Source organism: Patagioenas fasciata, chromosome 22 (assembly GCF_037038585.1).
Source record: "Patagioenas fasciata isolate bPatFas1 chromosome 22, bPatFas1.hap1, whole genome shotgun sequence".
Lineage (NCBI taxonomy): Eukaryota > Metazoa > Chordata > Aves > Columbiformes > Columbidae > Patagioenas > Patagioenas fasciata.
Genome location: NC_092541.1, coordinates 957,556 through 965,924, shown reverse-complemented (window position 1 = coordinate 965,924; position 8,369 = coordinate 957,556).

Here is an 8,369-nt window from a genome sequence, read left to right as displayed (position 1 = left end):
CGGAGCCAGTTGAGAAGACATTAACAGGGAATCTGTTCTCAGTCTTTCCAGACGTGCGGCAGCTGGGGATGCCCCAACCTGCTCTCTGGGTCACTGCCCTTCTCTCAAGGTGGTTTTCCATGGTTCTAGTGGCAATTTATGTTCCCCGTTTCCATTATCTGCTTGCAGCCATCTCCAATATTTAGGTTGCGCGCGTCTCTTCCCCCTCGTACCGTTCGTGCTGGTTTTGTGCTCTCTCAGACACGGAGATTGAGCAGATGGACACGGAGCTTTTGTTTTTCACAGAGACCTAAGCGGTGCTTTTATTTGACTTCTGTGTAACCCAGAATTGTGACATTTCAAGGAATCAGGGAAAAAGAGAAAAAGGAAAAAGGTTTTCCCATCCTTATGTGTTGGTTCTTAAAGCTTCACCTTCTCCAAGTGTGTTTAGTCCAAATATTTCCGAACAAGAACAACGATCACTGTTCTGTCAAGTGAATCTTGGTTTTCTTGCCAAACATTAAATATCTGATACCTGATTCATTCTGTAGGTAGAACTCTTGTAATGATTTGAAGTTGTTGCTGTGTTAGAGAATAAACAATTAAATGTGGTTTTGCATAATTAACCAGATATGTCCTCGCATGTATACTTGGGCGATAGAAGGGAAATGAGGACTGCGTGTTGTTTTAGTGTTGACTTTAGCCAGGAGCAGCTTTAGGCTCCCGTTGAGGGATCCCCATGAGGTCCAAGCACAGGTCCGTCCATGGCGCGACTCCATCCCCGTGCATCGCTTTGTGTCCCCGGCGGAGCTGCTGGGGCCCTGTTTTCCCAGCAGAGCCCTCGCTGTCCTTCCTCTCAGTTGGGCTGTGGGAAAAGGAGGTGGCAAACCCTCCCCAACGTGGGACCCCGCGGGCCGCGCTGCTCCGGCACCTTGTGCAGCTGGTGCTGTCACTCGGCGGCCCAGCAGGGGCCGGGGTGACCTCTGCGTCCTCCTGACACCTCATTCCTGCGGGAGAAAGAACAACAACCCTCCCCTCCTGCGAAACCCCATTTGTTGGGTGAGCGGCCACCTTTAACCTCTGCAAAGTCAACATCTCTTTGCTCAGGCGCTGTGCTGGGTAGAGAAAATAAAACGGCGTGGATGACGGTCAGATTTTGTAACGGATGCTCCCGTAACGAGCTGAAGGCTGGAAAATGGGGATTTATCGTTGAGCTTTCTATGGGTTTGTTCTGGGACTCCCCAGGAAAGCGTTTCTTGGTGTCTCACACAGGGAGAAGCCGTTGAGCTCTGGGACCTTGCACAGTGATTTGCGTAACTTCATGGAGGTGAAATCACAAAAGTTGTGCTGTGTCTCCACCTTTAAAAGACCTGACCCATCCCCTATGACTTTACAGCTCTCTCCTAAACCACCGTCCTGCTGGCGCTGTCTCCTGGGAAGCTGGAGCTCTGGGTCCCGCCGCCTTTGCTGCGCCTGACCCCCTACGGTTGTGTCGCTGCTTTTGCACCTGAAATCCAAAGGGGTTTCTTGGATATCGGAGTTTACTCTGATCTCAAGGCAGAGGAAGATTCAGCTTCACAACAGACACACGCGGGCTGGGTGCTGATCTCGTCGGAAGAAAAATTTACGTGCTGCTTATGGGGAAAACTCAAAGCACCAAGGTCTGCTTTTGAAATGTTGTGAGCTACCCAGTCTCAAGTTAATAACGTTCTTCATTAAAAAATAGCACTCTCCAAAGTTGTTTTGTCTTAATAAATAATAAACCATGGTGTGCTGTGATCTGCCATGCGTGCAGCTGCAGTAACTGGGAGTTTCCATCCACGCGAGCACTGGACCAACACTGGGCAGTTCCTCCTGTGTTGAAGAATCTTTCTATTGACTACATTGTGCATTTTAGCACCAATAAAAGAAAGCTGGATAGCAACAACCATCCCGTAGGAGATTCAGGAAGCTGCTGCTTACTTGCGGAAGTTAAAGATGGCAAAAGTTTATCAGGTTACTTAGACTCCCTACAGAGAGTTGTTTTATTGTTCCCTACTAGATGTGTCCATAGAACCACGGTTTGGTTTGGAAGGGCCCTTAAAACTCATCTGGTTCAACCTCCTGCATGAGCAGGGACATCTTCCACTTGACCAGGTTCTTCAAACCCCGTCCAACGTGGGTTGGATCCGCAGCTTCTCTTGGTAACCCGCTCCAGTGTAGTTTCCTAGGGTGTTGCTCAGATCCGACTGTCACAGCTCGGCTGTTCCGCTTTCCCTTGCAGGAAGACGCTTCTCCACTCTTCCCTGGTGCACAGACCCAGTTCTCACTCGCGCTGACTCCCTCTCATTACTCTGAGTACCAACCTGTTGGTACCGCTCAGGTGGGGATCAATTATCCCAGTGAGTTATAAAATGTTGCGCTGTCTATGATAAACGGCCTGAAACAGAAGCCAGGTGTATTTCTGGCGTTCAATCTCCGAGTCAATCGCTATAGCCTCTCAATCATGTCCTGGTGTTTGAGCTCTTTCCAAGTCGCGGTGCTGGGAGTGAATGTTCACCAGCACCATGCTGAGATTCCTGGTACCGTTTCGGTGAAGAAGGGAGAACGACCTCTGAAGGCAACGGCAGCACCGCGGGATCACAAAGCTCAGCTTCCAAGGGATTACATCTGAGATTTTAGAGCTCCCTTGTGCTTAGAACCTCCCTTGCAAACGCTCCCAAACATTGTATATCTGCTGAATAGCGGCATTTCCCTGAAGAATGGCAGACAGTTCAATATTCCATTAGGAAGTCGTCTTCTGCCGCACAGAAGTCATTGTAACATGAGGAAAAACTGTTGACTCTTCACTGATCTACTCCTCCTCAGCCATTCTTATCAATACATATAGTGCTGGTCACGTGGCGATCTCCTGTTTGTTCTGCTCTCATGAGGCTGCTTGAATTTCTCACTTTCCTTAATTTTCTCAGGTTTTCGCCTAAATTTGTCAAGGCATCTCTATGGCCAGGGCAACGCGAATCCCCTGAGTATCAGAGGGTGCTGGTGGAGCCTTTGGTAGTTGGTAGGAGCCATCCAGTCAACGTACAGTCAACATACAGTCAATGTACAGTCAATGTACAGTCAATGTACAGTCAACGTACAGTCAACATACGGTCAACATATAGTCAATGTACAGTCAACATACAGTCAACATATAGTCAATATACAGTCAACGTACAGTCAATGTACAGTCAACATACGGTCAACATATAGTCAATGTACAGTCAACCCACCGAGCAGAACTAGGAAGGATCTTTTCCTATAGTCTCGTCTGACACTTTGAGACTCGGTGCCTGACTTGCTCTGCAGAGCTGGCATCACCGCCACCAGAATTTGTAATGTAATGATAATGTTTCTCTTCGCGCTAAGTCAATATTTCCGGTATTAATTAAATTTGATGGCTTCACATAGTGGAGAAAAAAACCCCTGTTTCAGGTCCAGGAAGCACCGAGATGTGCTGAGGGACACTGACAGGGTCATTTATCTTGGACAGAGAGCAGCAGCAGCAAAAAGCAGAAGAAAAGGGGTGGCCAGCTTGACGTTTGCAGAAATATCATTTATAAAAGGAAGAAAAACCCACCAGCTGGGAATTTCTTCCCAACGTCACACAGCCCGGCAGCGCTAACGCCGTTTGCTTGAAGGATCACTTTTTGGTTTTCAGCTGGTTTTATGTCGAGTACAAGGGGTTCGGGCTCTAGGGAGGAAAGGGGCGACAGGCAAATGATGGCAAATTGGGATTTACTGGGCTCAGTGGGTTTTACTGCCCTTTCCCCACCTCCTTTCCTGCCCTCCCCCCCAATTTTTCTGGCCCTTTCCCCCCCCCTTTTTCTGGCGCTTTTCCTCCCTTCTTTTCTGCCCTTCCCCCCCTTTTTCTGGCCCTTCCCCCCCCTTTTCTTGCCCTTTCCCCCCCCTTTCTTGCTCTTTCTCCCCACCTTTCGTGCCCTATCCCCCCCCTTTTCTATCCCTCCCTCCCCCTTCTTGCCCTATCTCCCCCCCTTTCTTGCCCTCTCTCCCCCGCTTTCTTGCCCTTCCCACCCCCTTTCTTGCCCTTTCTCCCCCCTTTCTTACCCTTTCTCCCCCCCTTTCTTGCCCTTTCTCCCCCTCTTTTCTTGCCCTTCCCCCCCCTTTTCTTACCCTTCTTCCCCCTTTTGTGCCCTTCCCCCCCCGCTTGCCATTTCCCCCCACTTTTCTGGCCTTCCTCCCCTCCTTTTCTGCCCCTTCCCCCCCACTTTTCCCCTTTCTCCCCCTGTGTTTGCAGCCCGGTTCCGCGTGTAGACGAGGGGAACCTCCTTTCCTTGGAAGGTCACAAAGAAGCGGAGCCTGTGCTCCCCTTTACTCCTCGAGACAGGAAAACCCGCTCGCCAGAGACCTCTGATCAATCACCATTGCTAAGGCCGTGAGTCCCGTCTCTCTGTGTGTGCTCCCGTGGCTCTTCCACCAAGAGCCGAGCGTCCTGAGCCACGTCCAGGGCACCAGCAGCTTTCCGTTAAACCCAGCCTATTTAGGACCAGCTCAAATATTCCGAACAATGCCCAATTAGCTCAGCTTTTGGCAGGTTGCAAAACCCCTCTGTTGTTTCCATGAGACCACACGGAAGAACCGGGAACCGGAGCATCCCCGAGGAACAGGAGCGGAATATCCACCCTCTTCAAAGCGTTTTTGTGGGCATAGATGAACAAATCTGCACTTTGGTGCGTGGGCTCTGCATGTGAGGTGGGAGAGGCTGCAATATTTTCAGGTTTTATTGTAATAAGAATCCCATCTATTTGTGGAGATCCTAAGCAATAAATGTATAGGGTTATCCGCCAAGTGATGAGCTCTTTAATGCCTTCACTGCTAAGGCATCTGGGCTATTTTTCTTGAGCCCATCACTGGGTGCTGCTGTTATTGAGCCATGTGAGCTGTCACTGAACTAATGAAACAAAACACAATTACATGAACATTCTGGAAAACACCTCAGAAGAGCCAGAATTCGTTGCTACGCTGAATGACTTATGGGCAATGATACTTCTTTAATTACCTAAATAAAATAAAATCCTTTAAATCCTTATTATTTGCAATATAGTCAGAGGATATTTACAGTTTTGAAGAGGTCGGCATAAATTAAAGGTGGCCTATGGAATTCTATATTAATTAAAGCTCAGTCAGTTACCACCCGTGGTTTCATTAGGGAATTCTGCCGAGCCCGTAGAACACGTTACAACGATTGTATCGTCTTAGGGCAATGAGAACCTATTTCTGTTCAGTTTAAACTCTTTTCTCGTTGTGATTGGTGCCAGGAGTTAATGGTCAGTGGTGGAGGATCTCACTCTACTGGCAGCCTTGGTAAATGCAGCACAACTTCCATTTAATTGTGCTCCGGGTTCATCGGTTTTGAAACACTGCAAGTTCTGTAGCCCATGGAATGCAAATTTCCACTAATTAGCGCTTCGCTGCGTGTAGTGCTTCTATTTCCTGCACCTTCGTTTCTCCTTGTGTGTGTGTATTTACACGCTATATATAAATTAATGCTTTATTATATATTTGACCAGTGGGACATCAGTCATTGACGATCTTTTGATGAATTATTACTTTGTCATGAGGACTGTGGTTACAAAAATCAGGTAATAACGTATAGATCAGGCAAACGGATTTGCCAAATGGGCATTTATATTGTGAATTGGGAGCTTACCAGCCGGAACCAGTAAATGGGACGGGAGCGGGGGACAGGACCTGGGTTTCTGAGTTGATTTTAAGGTGATGGGAGCTGTGTGGAATGTGGTTATGAAATGTCATGCACATTCCCAAATTGCACAGAGTTAATTAGGCTATACTTCAGCATTTAGGCTTTTTAGAAGTATTTACAAGTCACCCAAGTGACTTGAGGCAAAGGAGAGGGTTTAGGTCTCAAACTATTAACGCCGTGCGGGACGTGGATCGTTCTGTGCAGAAAGGCCGATTGCAGCACACTCGTTATATGACGAATTTAACACGCTGCCTTTGCACAGAACAGCACATCAGTTTTCCAAAGATGCTTCCACTTCGCACCACGGGGTGGAGACATCTACCTGCAATTATTGCTGAAATGCCCCGATTTGTAGCTGTAAAACCGGCCCCTCGGCCACCCGGGCACGCCGCGGCCGCCCCTGCCCGCAGCCGCTGCCCTGCGGCTCGGCCCTCGCTCGGTTTGGCTTTGGAACGCGGACACCCCAGCGCCCTTCAGCCAAGTTCGGCGTGCGTTTCGCAGGTGGTGGCCGGGGCTGAATGTGGGGGTGTCCCAGGTGCTTTCCCCGCCGTTCCGCACCCCGCAGGCAGCTGGGGGAATGAGGCGGAGCACCAGTGCCGCTGAGGGTTCTGCAAGCGACAGCGGGGACGTGGGGACATCAGCGGGAGGTGCTGAGAGGGCTCGTGCGGCGAGGAGCGGGGGGAGGGGTGGCTCAAGTCGCTCCCGTTGGTTGCACCCACGTTCATCTCCTCTTCCTTCCTCCTTTACCCCCCCTCCTTTGCCCCCCTTCCTCCTCCTTTGCCCCCCTTCCTCCTCTTTTGCCCCCATTCCTCTCTCCTTTGCCCCCCCTTCCTCCTCCTTTGCCCCCCCCTTTTCCCCCCTTCCTCCTTCACCCCCCCTTCCTCCTTCACCCCCCCTTCCTCCTTCGCCCCCCCTTCCTCCTTCGCCCCCCCTTCCTCCTTTGCCCCCCCTTCCTCTTCCTTTGCCCCCCCCCTTCACCCCCCCTTCCTCCTTTGCCCCCCCTTCCTTCCTCCTTTGTCCCCCCTTCCTTCCTCCTTTACCCCCCCTTCCTTCCTCCTTTACGCCCCCTCCTCCTTTGCCCCCCCTTCCTCCTTTACCCCCCCCCTCCTTTGCCCTCCCCCCTCCTCCTTTGCCCCCCAGTTTCCCAGCGCCCCCGCCCCAGGTCCCACCGCCGCAGGCGCGGAGCTGGGCAGGGATTCCCAGTGCGGGGCTCCCTGCAGTCGCTGGGGCCGCTTCTCCTGCCGGAGTGGCCGCTGCCGTTGCCATGACAGTGACTGCAGCGGGGTCACAACACAGGGTGAGGAGCCTGCGAGTTGGAGGAGGCCACATGTGGGGTTTGATTGATAGAAAAAGTGATTTTAGTTCGGTTGGAAAGAGGGCGAGCAGCTCCCCCGCTTGCCCCTTGCTGGGTTTCCAGGGCCCTAAGCCCTCTTGCCAATAAGGAGATGTTTCCTAGAAGCTATGAGAACCGAAGCTTGTCTAAACAACTCAAGATTTGCCTCTGAAGGATTCCAAATTAAAAAGAAAAATAGAATAAAATCTAAAAATAGGGAGAAGAGAGCTACTGATCCATCCGTTCCAAGCACACGTCCCATTGTGACTGTGCAGGTAGGAGCACGTACCGCTACGGGCAGGTTTGAACACATGGGTCTGGATGGGATGCACCCACGGGTGCTGAGGGAGCTGGCTGAGGGCATTGCTGGACCGCTCTCCATCATCTTTGCCAAGTCTTGGGAAACGGGAGAGGTGCCCGAGGGCTGGAGGAAAGCAAATGGCACTGCAGGCTTCCCAAAGGGCAGGAAGGAGGACCCGGGAACTCCAGACCGGTCAGCATCACCTCCACCCCTGGGAAACTGATGGAACGGCTTCTCCTTGGTGCCATCTCAAGGCAGATCAGGGAGAAGAGGGGCATTAGGGGCAGTCAGCATGGCCTCACCAAGGGGAAGCCGTGCCTGACCAACCTCATTGACCGTTATGAGGCCATCCCAAGATGGATGGATGATGGCAGAGCGGTGGACGTGATCTCCCTTGGCTTGAGTGAGGCGTTGGACACAGAACTCAAAAGGTTGCCTTCATTCCAACCTTCTACATGTTCCACCTGTAGCTGGAAGTAGATTTTTAAAGAGCTCAGTGTTCCACATACATACAGCTATAGGTTGCTTTATCAAGTCTTCTCTTTTGCCAGGGGTCTATGCCACTAGAATTTAACAACAGTGTAAGGCTTGGAGGATTTGGATGTCTGTTCAGTTTTGTGCTGGACTGCCAGCCTAATGCAAGTAGGAAATGGCCAAAATTAAACACAAACCGACATGAAATTCACACTTTCAAATGCTTCCCATTTGAACATAATGTGGGCTAGATCCAATTAGCAATTACCACTTATTTATTATAAACAAGTAGAATTCTAATTAGGCTGATTCGAGCCTCAGCTACCCCCTCAGATTGGATTGGCAATTAAGGTACTACTTGTACTAGCAATTATGGTTTACCATGAAATTACCCTCCCTTCTTCCCTCTCCCCCCAAAAAACCCAGAATTAGCCCGGAGTGGGATTATATTTATCACAGGACCCTGCGCAGCAGAGGCTTTGCGAATAAATACAAACAATTAGAAAACCACTCGCAGGGTGCTGTGCCAGCACCGTAAT